Source organism: Rissa tridactyla, chromosome 2, assembly GCF_028500815.1.
Source record: "Rissa tridactyla isolate bRisTri1 chromosome 2, bRisTri1.patW.cur.20221130, whole genome shotgun sequence".
Classification (NCBI taxonomy): Eukaryota; Metazoa; Chordata; class Aves; order Charadriiformes; family Laridae; genus Rissa; species Rissa tridactyla.
The window spans coordinates 159,834,416-159,853,930 of NC_071467.1; positions in this window are offsets into that span (position 1 = coordinate 159,834,416).

Sequence of the window (19,515 nt, forward strand, 5' to 3'; positions counted from 1 at the left end):
GAATTGGGTCAAATGAGCTCAGTGCTGGTGATAACGTGACATTTTCACCACTGCTAAAGCACGTTTTCAGATACAGCAGGGTGTGGAGACTGAATTTTCAAAGGCAGAAAGTTTCCCTTCTTCATAGTATTGCTTTTCAATGGATTGCTGAGAACTCACCAGCATTAAACTTCTGGGGCTGATTTCTACCATAGATGTGTGAGATTTGCTTCTTTAAGAGTCGTTAGCAAGGTTTGAACCCCTGACCTGTGGAGCTGAACACAGATCTACACCTCTCAAACTCAAAGCTGAACTTCACCAGCTGCATTAGACTCTTATCCTCTTAGACAACAGGGATGCATGACGTACACTTTGAAGGCACCTGCAAGTTCTCCTGAAGCCAACTATCTGAGGGCAAAGACTTGGCCTCTCGGTATTTTGCGGATTTCCTTGGTCAGACCAGTCAATTAAAACACGCTGACATTTGCTACAATATTCCCTTTCCAGCTGTCTTTTAGGGTTTTTCAACAGGCTTTGGTGCCCAGCAGGAGCTATAACTGGAGCAAGTCTCTGACATTTTAAATTCAAGCAGCCGTGACACTTGCCAGAGCAACCCTTCTGAAGTCAGTCAAATAACGCTCCCCTGATCCACCCGTCCAAGCAGGTCTGACTTGAGTGAATGTTTGTGCTGACAGAAGAAGTTTTCTTTGGTAAATTTTTGATTTCTGTAGTATTTATTGATGAAGGTTGTACTGAGGATGAACCCAGCATAAAATCTTTCCCATATTCATAGGCCAAAAGACAGAGACAAAATAATTAAAAAGTAAAGAGAAAGAGAGAGAGACAAGCTTTGTGACTTAGATCAAGTCCAGTAGGAATATGATGGAGGACAAAGACGTTTTGAGGTCTGAATGTATGAGAGTGGGATATAGAGTACCACTGGAACACTGCTGGTTTCTATCAGGTCAGCAGCACCCACTGGTAATTTCTTCAGTTCAGGCTTCCAGAAGCATTAAAGTGCTGAACTTGGAGGGTGGAGTGGAAGGAGGAAGAGAAGTGGAAAAAGAAAAACACCACCATGTTCCTGTGCCTGCCTGGCTGGGGTGATGGTCCCAAACAAGGTGGACCCCTGCTGAATGCTCTCGCAACAGTAGAAATTTGCCCATTTAATGGTATACTTCCCTCATGGTCACTGTCATCCTCTTTAGGGCATTTCAGTGCTTAGCTATGTATCAACTTGCTTTTAGCTTCTCTCATAGCTGATCTGGCTTTGCCGCCAAGGGGGTTTGCCTTCTGAATAGACACTCAAACGCACAAGCTGTGGAGCTTGTGGGTGGGGTGGGGGATGGGGTGGGCAGGGGAGGGGGGACTCTACCTCATCTCCCTTTCCTCCTGATGCGGACAAGCTGGTTATCCTTTTGCCTTGTGACTCTTGTTTGTATCGCTGAGTATTTCACATGAACAGGATGGGTGCTGATACAGGCTAAGATCACTGGGTCTGCCTCCAGAAGACTTGAAGGGTCTGTCCTCTGCCTCCCTGTGCTGTTGCTCTCTTGAGTCACCAAGTGAGTAGTCAAGACTCATCCCAAGCTTACAAAGTGCTGATTCTCTCCTCACTGTGTCAAAAGAAGCAAACAATACTTTTATCCTCTGTACCACAGCAGTGCCATCCCTTCTGGCACAGAGCAGAAAAGTTAGGTGCTGAGCTGAACACAGATAAAAGCAGAGCTAATTGATTGGAAAATGCTCAGCAAGATATTCCTTGATAACAAATGATGAATCAAGCGTCTTTGCTCTCTTTTTTTTTGTATTTTTATTGCACCCAAGACCCTCATTTTTGTTGGAGAGGCTGAGAAACCAAAGTCCCCAGTCAGTAGCTGAGTAGAGGAAGAAGACACAAACCACTCTATTCCAATACCTGCTCATGCACGGTTGTTTACTCAGAGTGGTATCAGACATGGAGAGGAGGTTGAAAGAGCTCCTTCCCTACTCACAAGCAGAGCATCCACCGGACATGCAGGAGGGGAGCTCAACTACTAAGCTATAGACTCTCCCAAGTGTCCCCTGTTAATAAGGAAAAATAAATAAGTAGACACAAACATTTTGATAGGTCTCCAATGCATATGGGTTTGGCACAAAGAACTCCTTGAAGCTTCAACATTTTTCACAAGACAGGAAAATGGATTCACACTCACTTCTGGTGACAACAAACCATTTTCCGCTCTGAGCAGTTTGCCTTCAAAGCTACCTCTTAACATCCATTCTTCAGCCAGCTCCTGAAATATGAGCCCCTTCAAATGTGCTTCTGTTGGGTTTCTGATTAGCCCTCAAAGGCTAATTTACCTCATGAGAATCTAGTTGCTTAGGGTGTTTGTAAGTAAGGACCACAGTGCGTTAATGCCCAAATAAAAGGCATTTTATTCAACATGAAATACTGTTCTTATTATTCCTTTTAATCATTTGAGTGGGCCTGATGATAACAGGCAGATATATTCTCAAACACCAAGAAATTATTAATCTTGTTTGTTTATGCAGGGAAAATTGATAGATTCATGTAATATAAAACAAGGGCAAGAAAAAAGTAATTTTACACAAATGTCTCACTAGTTAAATGCTTGCTTCTATTTCACATGATTGAAGAGGACAAGGAGATCAGCAGAATGGAAAGAGTTTTTCAAAACTAAACATTTCTTCCAACATCCTCTTGTCTGGTTTCTTTCACACACAGGAATTGTTCACAACAGACAGCTTTGTGGCAATTTTAATGACTTTTGTTAAGCCTCTGAACAAGGGAAGGAAAAGCTCACCCACAGGGAAAGCTGGCGAGTACAAAAATAACAGAGGGCCAAAGAGATTTCACCCAGTTGAAACGTGTCTTTGTAAGGCCACTGAACTTTTTCAAACAGTAATCTACTGCTTTGAAACAGAGAAATGCACCATCACTGCACGGCCAGGGATGCTGCCGTGGGAGCAGGTGCATTGTCACAGTCTGCAGACTCCGGCATAAGGATGATCCTCCCTTTTGGGGCCAGCACTCCTGAAAAAATATTATCATATGCTTTATTAGAACTTGCTCATATGCAGAGGCTGCCGTCCGGAACAATGAGGCCCTTCTTATGCCTTACAAAATACTTGCCAGCCTCGTGTGGATGGCTTAGATGAGCAAAGATGTCTCAGATGACAGCAGATGTCCCCTCAGGATTGGCCATAAATAAAAGCAGCCTTACTGCTGCTGCAGGTTGTGTCTTGTGGATCCATGTGGACGTGAAAGGAATTGGATATTGCCGATTTTCGTCTTTCCCTTAGCCATGTTTGTAGTTACCATAAGGAAAGGGCAGCCAAAATGAGTCATGTTTTCCTGAGGAATTTTCCATCAGGGAAGGCTCTTCAGTGCTCTCAGAAAAGGGCAACACAAAGAAAGGAGAATAGATAAGCTTCAACCATGCATCAGTTGAACTAGCTGAGGACATCACCAGCCCCACAGTATTGGCTTCACTTTTTTGACTGCCACTTCCTTCTGAGGTTGCATTGCTCTCCTTTGGTAAAATGAATTCCTACAGTGGGAGTTATGGCAGGGGGGACAGAGAGACCCAAGTTTTGCAGAACATCTCTATTCATCTCACACCTAAGTGCTAAGGCTTGTCTTGCACCAGACTGGCACAAGCCAGAGTGACCCAAGGAGGTTTGGCCAAGACAGTGACACCCTCCTGCCCTATTTGCAGTCTGAAGACACTAAAGGGCCCCAAGCTGGGATTCTCCAGTACCTCCTGCTGTGATTTTCAGCACTCTGAATGGATGTGAAGTACACCCATACTGACCGACGAGTGTGCAAGTGACTGTAAAGTGCTAAAGAGAATCAAGGCACTGCTTTCTCCCCTTCAATCAAACGGTTATGGATCATTCAGACACACAGATACCACCCATCCTTGCCCCTAGGAGACATTTTCAACTGGGTCAGGCAAATAAAAACTGTGAATACTCCCAGCACTCACCTGCGTGCTGCCTTCCCTTTGCAGAGCAACTGGGGTCTACACAGAGGGTGGGCACAGGGAGGACAAGTGCTAGACCGCGTAGGACAGTTGCACCAATTCTTGTAAACCCAACGTTTGAAGTAAGAGGAAAACACTGTGCAGATGATCAGCCCCAAAGTAAAGTGGTGTGAACACGGTGAGGCCTCAAGTGGAAAGATTTAAATAGGGATTGAGCCTTGCAGAACGAGGCATGCAAGTCACAGCAACTAGTGGGAGGACCATTTTCATGAGCGAGGGCTGAACTCATGGAAAAGCATAACCCTTAGCTCTCCCTTTGTCTATCTGCAGCATGTGATAAGTCCTCATTTTCCAATCTCCCCACAGAATTATTACACAGTTCAAACATTCATTTGAAGTAATTCATTTCTAGATGATTTCAGAGTGTTAAATTCTGCTTGATTACGGCTTCCCTTATTACTTCCATCATTATAGCTGCAGCACAAATTTTGTTTGTTTTAGGTAGACAAAAGACAAAAAGAGTCATATAAATCTTCTAGCGATCCCCTGTAGCTAGCAACCTTTTTTGTTTGGAAAATCAGACAGATGCAGGTATATTTACCCTTCTCCAAATATGACCTAGTAGCGTTTGAAAATTAGACCTCAACTATTTCTGTTTGTTCTAAATATTTAATTAAGCTGCCAGATAAATATTTTTCAGCATTAAAAATATACTGTATTTCTGCTTAATGGCATTAATATAAATTAATGTGTTTAAATTATCTTCAACTTTTTAATAGAGTTTGTAATATATTTTTAGGTAGATATGCAACTTAAATATCAATCCTTGCTTGCTACTTTAATTTCACTGAGCACTAAGATAATAATTTCTGGCATAATATAACACAGGAAACTCAGTCATGATTTATGAAAAGCCTCATTTAACATTAATAGAGCTACAGGGACTATTCGCCTCTGGTCAGTGCTGTATTCTTAAGGCAGAGCACAAAAATGTGCTTTAAAATGTGCTTTGCATTGCAACAAGAGTAAAGAGAAGGAGTAGGATTTCAGCTTTACTCCTCAGCCTGAACTGCAAAATAGTTGTTGGAGTAACAGAACCGAAATACATTGAGCAGTCTCAAGTAGGATGGTCCAGCACTCAATTTCATTCACAGTATGTGCCCTGGAAGAGTAGAAAAAGGGCTGTAAAAGTAGTAAGCAGACAGACAGCAGAAGAGACCCCTCGGCCCCAGGAGGAAGGGTGCAGGAAAGCCCCCAGAGCAGAGAGCACAGGTTGCACCACCCCCTTCCTCTCTGAATGAGCTACATCAAAAGTCTTCCCAGATATAGAGAGAAGGAAATAACATAACTGTGGTGAGCTCAGAAGATAATTGTGTCCTAGGGAATTACTAAAAAGCCATACACTTAACCTGCTAATAAAGTAAAATTATATCAATACATAAAATGCATAGTATATAATAATGCTATTACGTTTTTTTGGTCTTTCCCCACTTCTATTGTGAATGTGGGCTTGAGAAATTTGACAACTTTTAGAAAAAAAGTGTCTAAACACCCCAAAGCTTTCCCTCCTTCATCTCCTCAATTTAGCCTCTATGCTTTTCACTGACATACTGGCAGTCAGAGGAAAAATGTGTCATTAGATGAGATTTCCAAAGGGAAAGAATGATCAGAACAGGAAGAAAAGGCCTGCAGCAGGTCTTTTTTAGTGCTCTATGAACGAAGCAGGATTCTTGGTTGATCAAGGTCAGGGAAACCATGCCAAAAACCTGTGCTGGGACACTCTCAGGGTAATGTCGTCTTCAAAGCACTGAGGCCTTGATGCAATGAAGGCAGGAGGGCAGTTGTCCTACAGCACTGAACCATCCATTGAAGATCAGCAAGACAAATAGTTGGCTTTGCGCCTACTTGCATCCATACTGGAGTGGGGAGAGATGGTTACACATCCTCCAGTCTTCAAACCGCAAGCACTTGGCTGCTTTCATGAGTACATGGAAATACTTTACAAACTGAATGGTCTAAATGCAGTAACCGGCCACTTTGTGAGAACATGAGCATACTCCAATATTACCTCTTTGCTGCTTGCCCAAGGTGCCGTAGGGAAGGGAGCCTGCCCTCTCCCTGAATGAGGGTCCCCTCCCTCCAGTCAGTCCTATCCATAAATGAAGGAAGATGCATTCTCAGTCTCAAAAAAAGCGTACTTGGTCCTAACTTCATCTCAAGGCATTTGGCTATGAGTCTCTCACAAGTGCCTCAGTGAGAGGGCAAAAAGTGATGTCAATCCTTCTCTTAAAGTGCATGGAGGCAGCAAACTTCTAAGGCTCTGTCTCTTCTGCCAGTCAGCCAAACTGCTCCTTCACAAGCCCAAAGGGCAAAAGAAATTGTGAAGACATTGTCCCTGAAAGGGACAAAGGATTTTCTTTTTCTCCCTATCTTCCCAAAAGCCTCTTCACCTCTGAAGCTCCTGGAGTCATTGTTGCTCTAAATGCTTTTCCTCTCTGATTCATTTCGGATCCAGTTTGCTGCCTTTGTCCCTGCAATTTAGTCTGGGCACATCTGTGGAGCCAGATATTATTGAGCCCTTCATATTTTTCTATAGTTAAAAAGGTTGGGAGTGATAGGTCCCAAAGCAGTGCTTACAAGTGGGTATTCCTCTTACTTCTGTCCAATGTGATTTTTTAGCAAATGGAGGGTGACATTACAAAGCATTCTGCTCCATCCCAGCGCTCCGAGCCACACAATGACTGCCATCTCATTGCCTTCCCCTGCATCCCACTCAGAGGTTTGATAGCCCAAAGGCTGAGCTTCAGACAGCAGTTCCTTTTAAAAGCAAGTTACCTTTCTAATTAATCCTTAGCACTGGTAATTATTCTGCTCACATCTAGATGACAAGCTATTGGATCTAGGGCTGGGTAACAATATTCTGCCTCATTAAAACCTCACTCAAACGTTCTGACTCTGCATCGCAGACACAACCATCATCTGTTTCTGCCATGAGCTGTAATTTCACTGCAATCACCAGGCTAAGTTACAAACTACAAAGTGTTACCCCCTAGCATTCATTCAACAAAAGAAAACCCTCCAAACCAGAAAATTCTTTTCGATAGCATTCATAGCCTTCACACTTTCTCGATACAAATAATCCCAAGGCAACTTTCTTCTGCAAAAACATCACTGGAAAGTCGAGACGTGAACTTGTGCAACAACCAGTGAATGCAGAAGTCGACTATTGCAACAGTGATTTGCACACAAGCAAGCCCAGTAGGCAAACTCAGAATTAGCTTAACTATTTGCAGCTAAGAGTTCTTAAACACTTCTTCTAAGGATACAGAATTTAAGCAGTTAATTTTTGGTATCTCTGTGTGTGCAAGAGAGACAGAGACTGTGTGACAGTCCTGCTATAGTAAAACCAAATTCAACACAAGAGCAGAAGTCTCAGAGAGGTTTCATGAAAATTGGCTGCTAACGAAGGCTTGTAAAGTACTAAAAGATGCAACATGGACACACACTTCATTAGACACTAGACAGCCAACCACAAGATATAACCTAGGGGAAAACAGACTGCATTAACTCCAGTGCGTAAAGACCGATGTGCTTCTAAAAGGGAGGCCCGAACACCCAGCATCCCTGATGATTTTAACATTAAGTGCTTTGTTTCACAACAGGTTGGGAATGATAATTGCATTCAGTGGTGTAACAAATCCCCCCAGAAACTAAAGTAATGCGTAACTTTTTTACGTGTTAATTTCCGAGAACAAGAATTTTAAGTGAAATGCTGGAATAAGTGAAAATCAGTGTTTGTTGGCAGGCAAACTTTGTGGAAATTTTCAGATCACTTCCTTGCACAACTCCCATGTTGTCTTTGACATTTGGAAGCCCTTGAAATTAAGCGTTAATCCTGGCTCATCTGTATCTGCGGGTTTTAATACCAGTATATTTAGCGTTTCATCCTGCAGAGGACCTGTGATCTTCTCAGGGATTTGAAAGCACAACAGAAGATAAGTACATTTAGTGTAAAAAATAATGATGCTAACACAGAAAATATTAAGCAGTTAAATAATGACCTCACTTCCACTAAACTGAGAAGGATAATTAAAACACATTGTCTTTGTTTAATTTAAAGGGCAAGTACCAGTAAAATGAACCACCAAGCAAGCAGACCAAGAAAGGGATGGACCACTGCCATCATGAGGTGTTAAGACTGAAGCCATGATTTGATGCTATTGAAGCCACAAGTGATGGTACTGCAGTGCTGGCTTCTATTACCCTGCTTTAAAACACCACTTTCTTAGTGGTGGTGTCACAAATACTGATGGGACCTTCTAAATCAGGCTAAAAATTACAAAAAAAAAAAAAAAAAAAAGCGGGGGAGGAAGGGGGATATTTTTTACCCAGATCTGTTGTTTGATCCATCGCATAGCTTAGCAGTCATAGCTGAAGGAGGTGTGCTCCAGAGCAGGAGCAGGAGCAAGCTACCCATTCCCAAGGGGCTGGGAACTTCTCGAGTTATTATGGTGGAAACCTCCCTTTTCTGGGAGGTTTCTTCTGGGTCGATTGAAACATGAAACAAATCTCAACCCTCTGGAAAGACTGACTCTTTCCAGACCGTTTTCACTGACCTTCTGAGAGACAGTCTCACTGTTTCAAGGGCAAATGTTTGACTCTTCCAACACTGTGGACCTAGGGACACCAAAGGAACCCACCTGGTCCACATAAATGTGAATCAGCAAAAGAGATCTGCACATCTATGAACATTTTTGCATGCCACCATCCTTGTCTACTGTAAGCATTCAATTTGTCACAGGAGATAGCTTGCAGACTTCCATTAGGGCTAAATGCTACCATAATTAAAGCACAGTAAGTTTTCCACTGTAACATATTCCCTGAATTTTCTTTCATTTTGAAAGGAATGGCAAAATAAAATCACAACGCACTTTGCATTTTATACTGCTGTTTGTTTAAGCACACTTTCAACCTTATTGAGGAGTTTATTTCCCACTTCCCCTACAGGAAGAGTATATAAGTATGATTCCTTCACCTGGCTGACTGCTAGACCAGAAAACCTTGACACGTCTGGGCCAGTTAGAGAAGGTTGTACAATGTCTTCAAAAATCATTAGGTTTATTATAGAACATCAGCAGGAGGATGATGCTGGTAATTATTTAAAGGGGTGATTATGCAAAATACTGTTAGCAAACAATTTGTACCTCTCTTCAGAGAAACCTGAAAAATGTTTTCCATTAGTGAGAATATGATTCTGCTGCCATCCTTGGAGTTAAGATAAGTAATAAGTAGAGCTAAGATAAATGCTTTGAATCACTGTATAAAATCAATATGCCATCAATGAATTTTGTATTTATGTTCCTACACAACATCCCAAGTGTTACCTGCAAGAGTGTTTGTGATTTTAAAAGATAATCAGAGAGCAGTTTAGTGACATTATATCCATTTATCTTATATAGTCACTCCAACGGAGGTCGATTATGAATCTTGTAGTCTCATAATTGCTTATATCAGTTAATTCTGTCTTCAGACATATTGGGGGAAACATCAGCGCAACAGCACAATCTACAGAGCTGTTCTGCTCTGGGTTGCAACCAAGGACTGACGTCTAAGGAGAAAAAAAGCATAGTGTTTAAATACTGCAAATGTTAAGAAGAGACAGGATAGGGCACCCGCACAGTTTAGCCAATCAATTTTTTCACTCTGATTTTTCAGCTGGACAATACCGCCTGACCCATAGTTTTTTGTTTAAGTGGGCAGCTTCAATAACTGTTTTAGCGGTCAGACTTGGGTGGTTGGCCTGAGCTCAGCCAGGCACTGCGAGTCACTGAGCAGATACTATCACTGTGGGTGGCAGAGCTGACCCTATCACTTGGACAAAACTTGGGTTCATAAGTTACTAAAATGGTACCTCTCCTTCTTCCAACCAGAAACTCTATGATTTGAGGAGCTTCATCAGGGTTCACACATGATCAGTACAAGAAGAAATTGAACTCACCTAAATTTGGACAGCTGAAAAATGGTTACATCAGACTGTTTCACATTGGGCCCCCTTTATACTCAATGGAAAGAAATTGGCACTTCTGGGATGGGACTCATATGATCTATTTTAGATGTCTGCTTCAGCCTGAGATGAATTGCACCATAGATCCCAGTGATATATACTGACTAAATCTCAATTGATTTAGTCATGGTGTAGTCAATGGACATATTGACTAGCCCATCCATATGTCTGCATTGTAGATATCTAGATTTACTCAGACAAACCTCTGTTTGGGGCCATAATTAGTTCCTAAATATAGGTCTACTTGCCATGGAACACACCCTTGGGTACCTGGCACATGAGTCTTGCAGGCAAGACACAGGATCTACAGAACACTTGTCCTTGGAGTGAATTTGGCCTTGTGTAAATATTCATTGACTTTGGAGTGCTATACAAAAGGAAATTTATGTCAAAACCATGTTGTTCATTGTCAACAAATTAGAGTCTATATGCATTCACTTCCTGACACGGCAATGAGCATGAGGCACAGGCATTACTGCAAACTATTTGTATTCTCAGCAGGATGCAGACTGACATGGGCTGAATGGGATACCATTAGCTTCACAGGATGTTTAAGTACCCAGTACAGGTGTTAGAAACTGCCCAACAATTGGCCTGTTTTTCTTATTCTATAAAATGCATACATTCAGGATAATATATCTTCTCTGCATGATAGCAAGTGACCTATGACTTTTAACAGTAAAACCATCAGTGGGCCATAAGCAGAGCAGGCTGAACATGGATCCCCGGTCTGTGAAGTCATGCATGAACTACAAGAGCGTAATCTACCTCCAGAAGGGACTTTAAGAGTCTAGAGACTATAAAATGTCTAGTTCTGCTGAGCAAACCATACAGATGTTTATGAATCTCCATGTACCCTGATGAGTTGCGATGATTTGTACTGTCAAACCTTCAGCACACATTCTATGTAGGATATTTGTCTAAAAGGATAGATTTCAAAAGACCATACAAAAATATCTGTCCTCCAAAAATCCTTAACCTCTGCAGGTTCAACATAAATCCCAGCAAAGTTAACACAATGTTGTCACTGATTCCAGTGGTGTTTGGGTCAAGCCATTTATCCAGGCATAGAAAACACCGTTCAACTGTTCAGTTCAGGTTTTGATGAATGGACAAGTTATAGGTCACTGTCGTGTGCTGCAACAGTTACGCTGTCAGTGGTGTGCAAAGCAAAAACGTTAATTCCATTAGCGGGTAGAATGTGAGCTTGGCTCAAGAAAGTGCTTGTCCTCTGCATAGAGATATGAATCCCTGGACATTTTGCTGAGATAGTGTTGATCTATCTGTGATGCAAAAGAGTCTCAGATATTCATGAAATACACCCAAGTTCCAGCACCTTCAGTCTGACACAAACAAATCACCAGAATCAGCAAATGTTGTTATACCAGTCCAAACCAAATGCACAGGGAAATGAGAAAGAGTGTACAAGCGCGAGAAACAAACTGTGTTCACAGCAAGCTCAAGAACATTATTGATAACAGCCTTCAAAATATCACACAGCTACGTCCTGCATCTGGGAGCATCTCCAGGAGACCTAACAGCAGATCAAGCAGCAGTGCTACAAAATCTGTGAAGTTTTATGGCCCAGACTGGCACAACTGCTAGTGTGCTCAGAGGGGAAAATGTAACAGGATTTTAAAGATTAAAAATTCAAGCTTGAACCAAAAGACTTGGCCAGCTTGAGTTGGGAGAGCAGAGGTATAGTCCATGTTTTATGTTATCTTTTTTTGCTGTATCAAGCTAAAAGTAGTCTTTTAAATATATAAATAACATGTAGGTATGTGGCCTGTTTTGCTAAGGTTCTTAATTGCCTTTTGCTTCTGATTCTAATGGGCATTGCTTTCATTCAATAATTAGGCTACTTTGGTACTTCCTAGCATCCCATGAAAGATAAAAGGAAGTAGTTCTCGCACCTCACATAGACCCTTTCCAAACATGAGGGCTAAGGCCAGGATTTCTCTGAAGATTCGTATGCTGGAGGGATGTTTCAAGATATGGAAAACAAAAACATTCTCTTACTGCAACTACCTAGGCTTCAGTGACACTCATGAATCTGCCCAGATTCACTCAAAGATTAGTACAAATTTACGCAGAGCTTTCAGTGAATATATCCAAAATTTCAAGTTTGCAACAAAACCGGGAACGTGTTTTTGCAGTTTTCAGTTTTAGGCTGCAAGTTTCACAGCACTCGTGCTTCCAGTCTGTGATGAATGCCTTTTCAAGTGGCAGGGCTCCCTTTGAAAGCGTGAAAGGTGTTCCCCTTTGAAAAATGTCTTCTGTGTGAGAAAGGTATCCCTATGATCAATTTTTCATGCTGCCCTTTTTCTGTCTTCATGAGATTCTGATTCTCAAATGATAACCTCCTAGAGTCATTGCACATTTTATTTTAGCTGAGTTACCATTAAAAATAACACCCTCATCATACCTCTCCCAGATAAATCATGTTACTTTATGCAGGACTTTTTTTTTTTTCTCAGTGAAAACAGTACGAGGACTTCTTTCACAGAGAACAAACTGCAACATTTTTCCTCAAAGAGATAGACATATTGACTAGAGCTGTCTCACCAGCAGTCGGGAACTGTGGGCATATTGCTTCAAATTGTTTAAGTGCAAAGTTGACTGATTGTCAAGAGAAATTAAACTTGACACATTCAAGCTCAAATGCAGACCTCTGTCGTTTCCGTTAATAAATCCATCAGCTGGGTGCCGTCTTTGCCTGGTAATGGTCGATAGCTCAGATTAGAGCCAAGAAGCCACATAGACCTGTATCCAACTGGTGGAATAAAAGCAGAAACAAGAATACCGTGAACTTTCATGCTTTTTTTTCTTTTTAATTATATCTCTTGATTCGTCTATGATTAGAATAAAAAATACTCTTGGAGAGATTGTTGTCATGATACACTCAGCTTAGTCAGACCCAAACTTTATTAAAAAAACTCAGAAAACGTCTGCTTCTCTGAAATTTTTGGTGTGGTTTCTTGAGAACTGATCTCATAGAATTTTCTTTTACACAAAATCAGTTATAAGTGGAGAATCACACATTTGTTGCTCTGTTTTTTTTTTCCAAAAGGAAGCCTTAAAAAGGTAACTAGCATTAGCTATGAGACTGCGTGTTCTTCACCGTTACACTCAGGCACACAATGGAGAAGGTCCCAATCCAGTGCTGAACTCTCCCAGAACAAAGACCTCTGGGAATGTCCTCCTTAACCCACCACTGGGATTTAAAACGTAAACCTCCTGCCGTGGGTTTCCCATCAAGATGAGCTCTGCTTATTCAAATTAGCATACGCTCAAGCAAGCATTGATAAGTCATGTAAGTAATTTGCAGGCCATTACCGTTACCCCATAGGTTGGCAGAGTACTATTAGCCCAGAAGTCCTGTTTATATGAGACAAAGAAGAAAGCCTCGGGATGTTTTCTATAAGACTTGATAATAACGTAGAGTCCTCATGCATGAGCCATCCTTCAAAGTACCAGTCTTTTTTTTTTTTTTGTGCTTTTTTTACAGCTGTTATGGTCTCTTTATGTGCAGAGTATACTTAAAATTAGGTACGTTTATTATGAATTAATAATTCATCGTGTACACCTTTAGTCCTTCAAGAGGACTTTGCAGAGTGAATGAACAAAGCCTAGCAACTAAACCTGGTCTAAATATTTGCATAGAGCCTTAAACCTGTGCAAGCTGGACCTACACTCACAAAGCCCAGTGTAACATTCTCAAAAGCCTTTTCAGACCTAGAGTGGGGCTGTTTGCACAGCTCTATGAAGCAAATCCCACCTGGCCTCTTCAACACTGAAGTTCCTTGAATTTTCAAAGAGCCTGCAGCCTTGGGCAGGAGCATCAGGCTCTGTGGATTTCGCCCATTGATGCTCACAGGACCCCTCTGTGATAGGTGAGCATTAGGGCACTCATTTTACAAACAAGCCCAGAGGCACAGTTGAAAACTGTCATCGATATACAGACAGAATAAAAGAAGAGGAGGAAAAAAAACAACCAAGCAGGTCCAAATAAATTATTTGTTACACACTATTCACTCAGCATCCTCTGGAAAGAGGCAAATTCATAGCAAACTCTGGAAACATTGAGCTGTTCCAATGTTGCAATATTTTAGTAGTTTTCAACTCTTCTTTTTTTACAATTTGTAGACCTTCAGACATTTCCCACAGAGGCAGGAACGCCCAGATAGTGAAGTTAGCCTGAGTATTTTTTTTTCCTAATTACTCCTTGAGGATCCCTAAGAAGTAAGTACAGACCCTCTTAGCCCCCTGCCCTTATTCTCCCTCCAGGGGACCACAGACTGAAAATCAAACTGCATAGATTTTTCTGTATCTCTCCAGTTCAGACTGTTTGTAGCTCTCTATCTATATGATGCTCCCCCCACTTTCAGAGCCTGTTCCAAATGCACTGGAAACCAGTTAAGAACAAAACAGGCTCTTAAAGTAACATGTCGGGGCTCATAGAGTTTGAATGCTGTACATCAAAATCAGAAATGTTCCATTTTGTAAGATTTGCTTTCAACATCTAATAGCTCAAAGCTGCTCCTTTTTTTTCTTTTTTTTGAAGTACCCGGTGCCTGGAGTGATTCTTTCTCTGAAAGAATGGGTCCTCTGATGGGTCTTCTGAAGGCTGGACTGTAAATATTTGGGTGTTACTAGGAACAGACCAGCTTCTACTGACAGGTATCTACACAAGGACCATGTTCCAGTGTCTTGTGCATGTCCTGGTCACAGCAATATATCTCTCAAGCCATAGCAATCCAAATCACAGCCCAGAGAGATTGTTTTGTGCCTTGATCTGTAAACTTATTTTGAGAAAAGGAAGGAAACTAAATCTCAAAAACTATAAAGCAAATCTGTGTGGTCAACTTATCTAATTAACTGTTTGAGGACAATAAATTTCTGTTTTCTTGTGTTGTTACCTACACTCTTTCCCACCATATCCCACTGACAATGACGGCCAACCCAACAGGGATGCAGTGGGATCTCCACCGACAACAATTCTTTTCAGCTACTTCTCTGCACTTTCTGAAGTTGATAATGATTCTGGAGGCCTCTTTTACCAACTGCATAAGCTGAAACACAATAAGTCTCTCCAGAGAGTCACATCAAATTCTTTCTCTCTGAAACATAGCCCACTCTATGTTCTAAAATAAGGAGCAGCCTGAAGTCACCAACTCCATTTCGAAGACATAGCTTAGATGGTGCTAGTTCTGCAAACATTGGTTCTCCTACTGCTGCCACTTGAATTGCCTTTGTGCAGTAGCGGGAATACAGAAAGCAAATGCCAACAAAAGTTTTAGTGTTGTTCAGAAAAAAAAAAAAAGAAAGTAATCATCCCAAATAAACTGGAGGTATTGCTTTTGTGCCAAGTCCTACAGCCTACTTTGGAAACCCTGCTGGTATTTCTGTTTGCAGGAAAGATTACATGTGAGAAGCATAGTGCTCAGGTCCCCTGCAAAGTCAAAAGCTCAAACCCCAGCGATGTGTATTTTCCTGGGAGCTTCCCCCTGACACCCAGAGCAATCTCTCCTTCTCTCCAGGGTTACGAAGAGAGAAAACGTCTGTCTATAGAGAAATATTTCCAGATTTCTGCCGCTTTATCAGCCAAGGCATTGAACACACATGGAAACAGAGAACACACTGGAAAACAAGTTTGTCTAAAAAACTGAACTCTCTGTGCTAGCCAAAAAGGCTCTAGGGACCAGTTTAAACACTAACAAATATTTCTAAAGCTTTGCTTTCTTCTTTTGAAAGAGTCTGCCCATCCCAAATCGTTTCTGTTAAGGTAACTGCTGGTTAGGGAGGACAGTAACAACCGATCTTGGCAACGGCTGATACAAAATTAAAATGACAAAGAAGTAGGCAATGTGTAGGCAAAGAGATAAAGAATGGCTGGGAAGCTACAGAGCATGAGGTACTTGATTAAAGGTGGCTTTTATCTTAATTCGAGTCAAAATTGCACCCTAGACAAATTTGACTTAATCTGTTCAAGTAAAGAAGCAGCAAGAGGAATAAGTCAACATCTGAGAAGCAAAAACGATGTTTTTATGCTAAATAATCTGATAAAAACAAGGCAACCCTGTTTCTTACTCCCTACACACAGTTAATATGCTGAATTTTCTTCACAAATAGCACTTGTCAGTGGCTCATAATAGCCATCAGTTGGCGCCTGGTAACGTCAACGTCTGCTCTAAAAAGTGGTTTTGCATTAATGCCGATGTGGAATTCTGTGTTTATTGCTTCTCAGTGGTTTCCAAACGAAATGGACTCAGGAACTGAGTCATTTTCACATGGGGCTGCTCCAGTCTTAAACACACTCTCCTGAAGGAGACAAAAGAAAAGCAGAAAACATACAATGTGTAGGTGATGCGGCCACAAACCATTCTGCAGACTTAAATGAAGGCTTTCCACCTCAGTAGAGCCTCCTGCAGAAGTCTCAAACTCAACAGAGATAAAACAGTCCTCCCATGAGCCAGTACAATATTCTGGAGACCAGATACATTTAATTATCAGTCTGGCTGGAGAGTTAAATCAAAAAATCCAAGAGAAATTGAGCCCTCCAGAAATAATACTGGAGGTTATGGTGCCCCAGGGCTGACATCCCAACATACCTTCTAGTCTTTCCATGCTGTGGCTGCATCCCTGCTTATCCTGGACATAGCTGAGTGAGCTGTTTGTGTGCTGGGGTGCCAGCCAAGGAGGTACCCATCTGCTCTTCTAGGGTGCTTTGAAATGAAGATGCCCTGAAGGTCACAGCCTGGTTGGCCTTCACAGATCAAGAGGGGTCAGGGCTGTCTCTGGACAAGACTGGCACTAACCAGGGTCTTCATCACACCCTGCACTCTTGCTGAAAGCTCATTTCTCATAGCAAAACATCTTCATCACAAAACGTCTGTCACACACATGGCCCAGGATGGGTTTGGTCAGTCCCCTGGAGCTCTGAAGGACTGAGGAGGGATTACTCAGGATGTCTGGTTGTGGATTATCATATTTATCTCATATGCAGGCAAATACAAAAGCTTCCAGTCTCATCCTTCCAGCCATACAAGTATTCATGTTTAACATTTTGTGGCTTTTATTCATCCTACTTCTCTTCCTTTTTCCCTTTCCTGCCTTTCCTCGCCCTTTTCTCCTGGGACATGTCATAGATCACATCCCATGTCAAAGCATGGTGCATAAAGGTTTTGCCAGTGGCAAAATTTCAGGTGTGTCCATGCTACCTCCCTGAAGACATGAGTTTCCATAACTTCAGTACTCACAGCCTGTGGTGTTTCTGAAATGAGCAAGAAGAGATTTGTGATGGAAAGTGCACAGAGAACACGGATGAACATGGGAGGGTGCAGAACCTGCTGGGGAGCCAAGGAGGTGACCACATTTAATATAGATCCAACCTTGTCAACATTTGGACATCCATACAACGTATCAGAGCTCAAGTACTGCTCAGAGCCCATCACCCTGCCAGGATGGCTAGCCAGGATGTATTGGTGTTCAGCCTGAATGAGCACTACAGTGTGGATTATCAAGGAGCCAGGGACTGATCCTGAAGTCATCCGATGATACAGACAGCGCCCTTGATCCCAGAACTGGAATGCCAAATTCTTGTTGGGGCTGTAAACTGTGTCTTTCTATGTGTCCTTTTGAGGGAAGACTTTTCTGCTCTCTGGTCAGGTGGAACAGAAAGGGGGATATGATTTCAGCAAGACATTGACAGACTTGTAGGATTCAGATGTAACTACAGAATTATTGCCTTATTGCCTTGCAAAATCTGATGAGTTGCATGAACTTGGACTCTGGCTGATGTGACCTACAAAGACCAGTCTACTCTGTGGACTTAAAAGCACCATCTAATTCTATCTCATAGATTGTTTTGTGTGTGCAAGGCTTGCGCTAAGAGCTGGAAATCTTAAATTAATTTTGCAGCAAAGGCAAAAGTTTTTCAGCCTTAACTGCTCTCAGAAGCATTTTTTTCAATGTCAATGTTTTCAATGGCTTTGCACAAGCACAACTTCTTGGAGGCAGGAAAGAGACTCTGATAATAACAGAGCAAAGAATCGAATGCACAGTTCATTGCCTCTTTGCTGTGCAGTTGTCTTGGCTACAACAGTAATAAAGTGCATTTGTCACCAAAACCAGGCAATCCTCTTGAAATAAACATAGGAAGCCACAAATCCATGGATAAGAAGGTGTCATTTTTTTAAAACAATTTTCTTTTCAGAAATGCACTCTAAACCACTTTCTGGAGTGGTATACATTGCAGTTTAAATGATTTATATACTGGCTTACTTCAGAGTTTGCACATGCTGTATTTTCATTTTTAATTTAAATACAAAAAACTCCTGGCAAGGTACTGATAGTGGGTAGGAAGAGAATACAATCAGGATTTGGGGACCTGTTGCCAAATCACAGCTTCTATAAAATAGTGGAACACTGAAGGTATTTCCCTGCCACCACCATAAATGCAGGATTACATGCATGCCATGATTTCAGAAAGAACTTGATTAAACTATTAAGTCCAACACTAAGGGATATTTTTTAATTAATCTCCTCAGGACATTTCAGTTATAGTTTGTTCTTTATAGGTGCAGTGTTTTCATGGTAACCTGAGATAAATCTCACTTAATTTTGGTTTTCGTTTCTATATGATAGATGACAAAAATAAATAAATCTCTTCCAACGAGGACATTATTCATATTTTGTTGAATATTAATAGGCTAGTAAGATACAATTTGCCAGACCTGTCATAACACAGGTATAAAATGCAAATGCTGCTAGCAAGCTGTCAGAGACCTAGGATTGTTCACTTAGTTTGTAGTTGGGTCAATAATTTGCCTAAGTTAATATGAACAGATGTGGTTGCAAAGTATTAATTAAGGATAAATATAAATGCACATTTTTACAGAGAATGTTTCATCAATAGTACTCTATTTTCAGTTAGTATGTAGCATTCCCTCGCATCTACTTAAATATAAGAAACACATTGCACATTCATTAGGTGTTCTGAGCCCAAGGGTCTGGTATTTATGAATGTCGTATTTCTTGTTTATCTCAGTAGCAAACAAGTATGTGTACTGCTCAAGGCTGATGAGATTCTCCGAAGCCCGTAAGCCCCTGCCAAAGTTACTTTCTATCACATCTGCAGAGAAGCTCTGTGACAGAAATAATAATCTGCTGTGGGTCGATTATATTCACACTACCAACATAACTCTCCTGAATGGATCAATTAGAGCAAATGCTGCCAGTGAACCATCCTACAAGTGTGGAACAGTTACCTCTTAATGACTTTTTTTCCCTAAAAATCTGAAGGCTGTGGCAATTCGCAAAGCATGCGTTAAAGAAATAAAACCAAACCAACAAAAGCATTCCTTGCAATTGCTTAGAGATCTTAAGCAATTGCAACCGTACCCTGGGCTTGGACCTCACATACAAAAAAAAAAAAAAAAAAAGCGATATTTTAACAAAGTTCATGCCAAACTTTATCCTTAG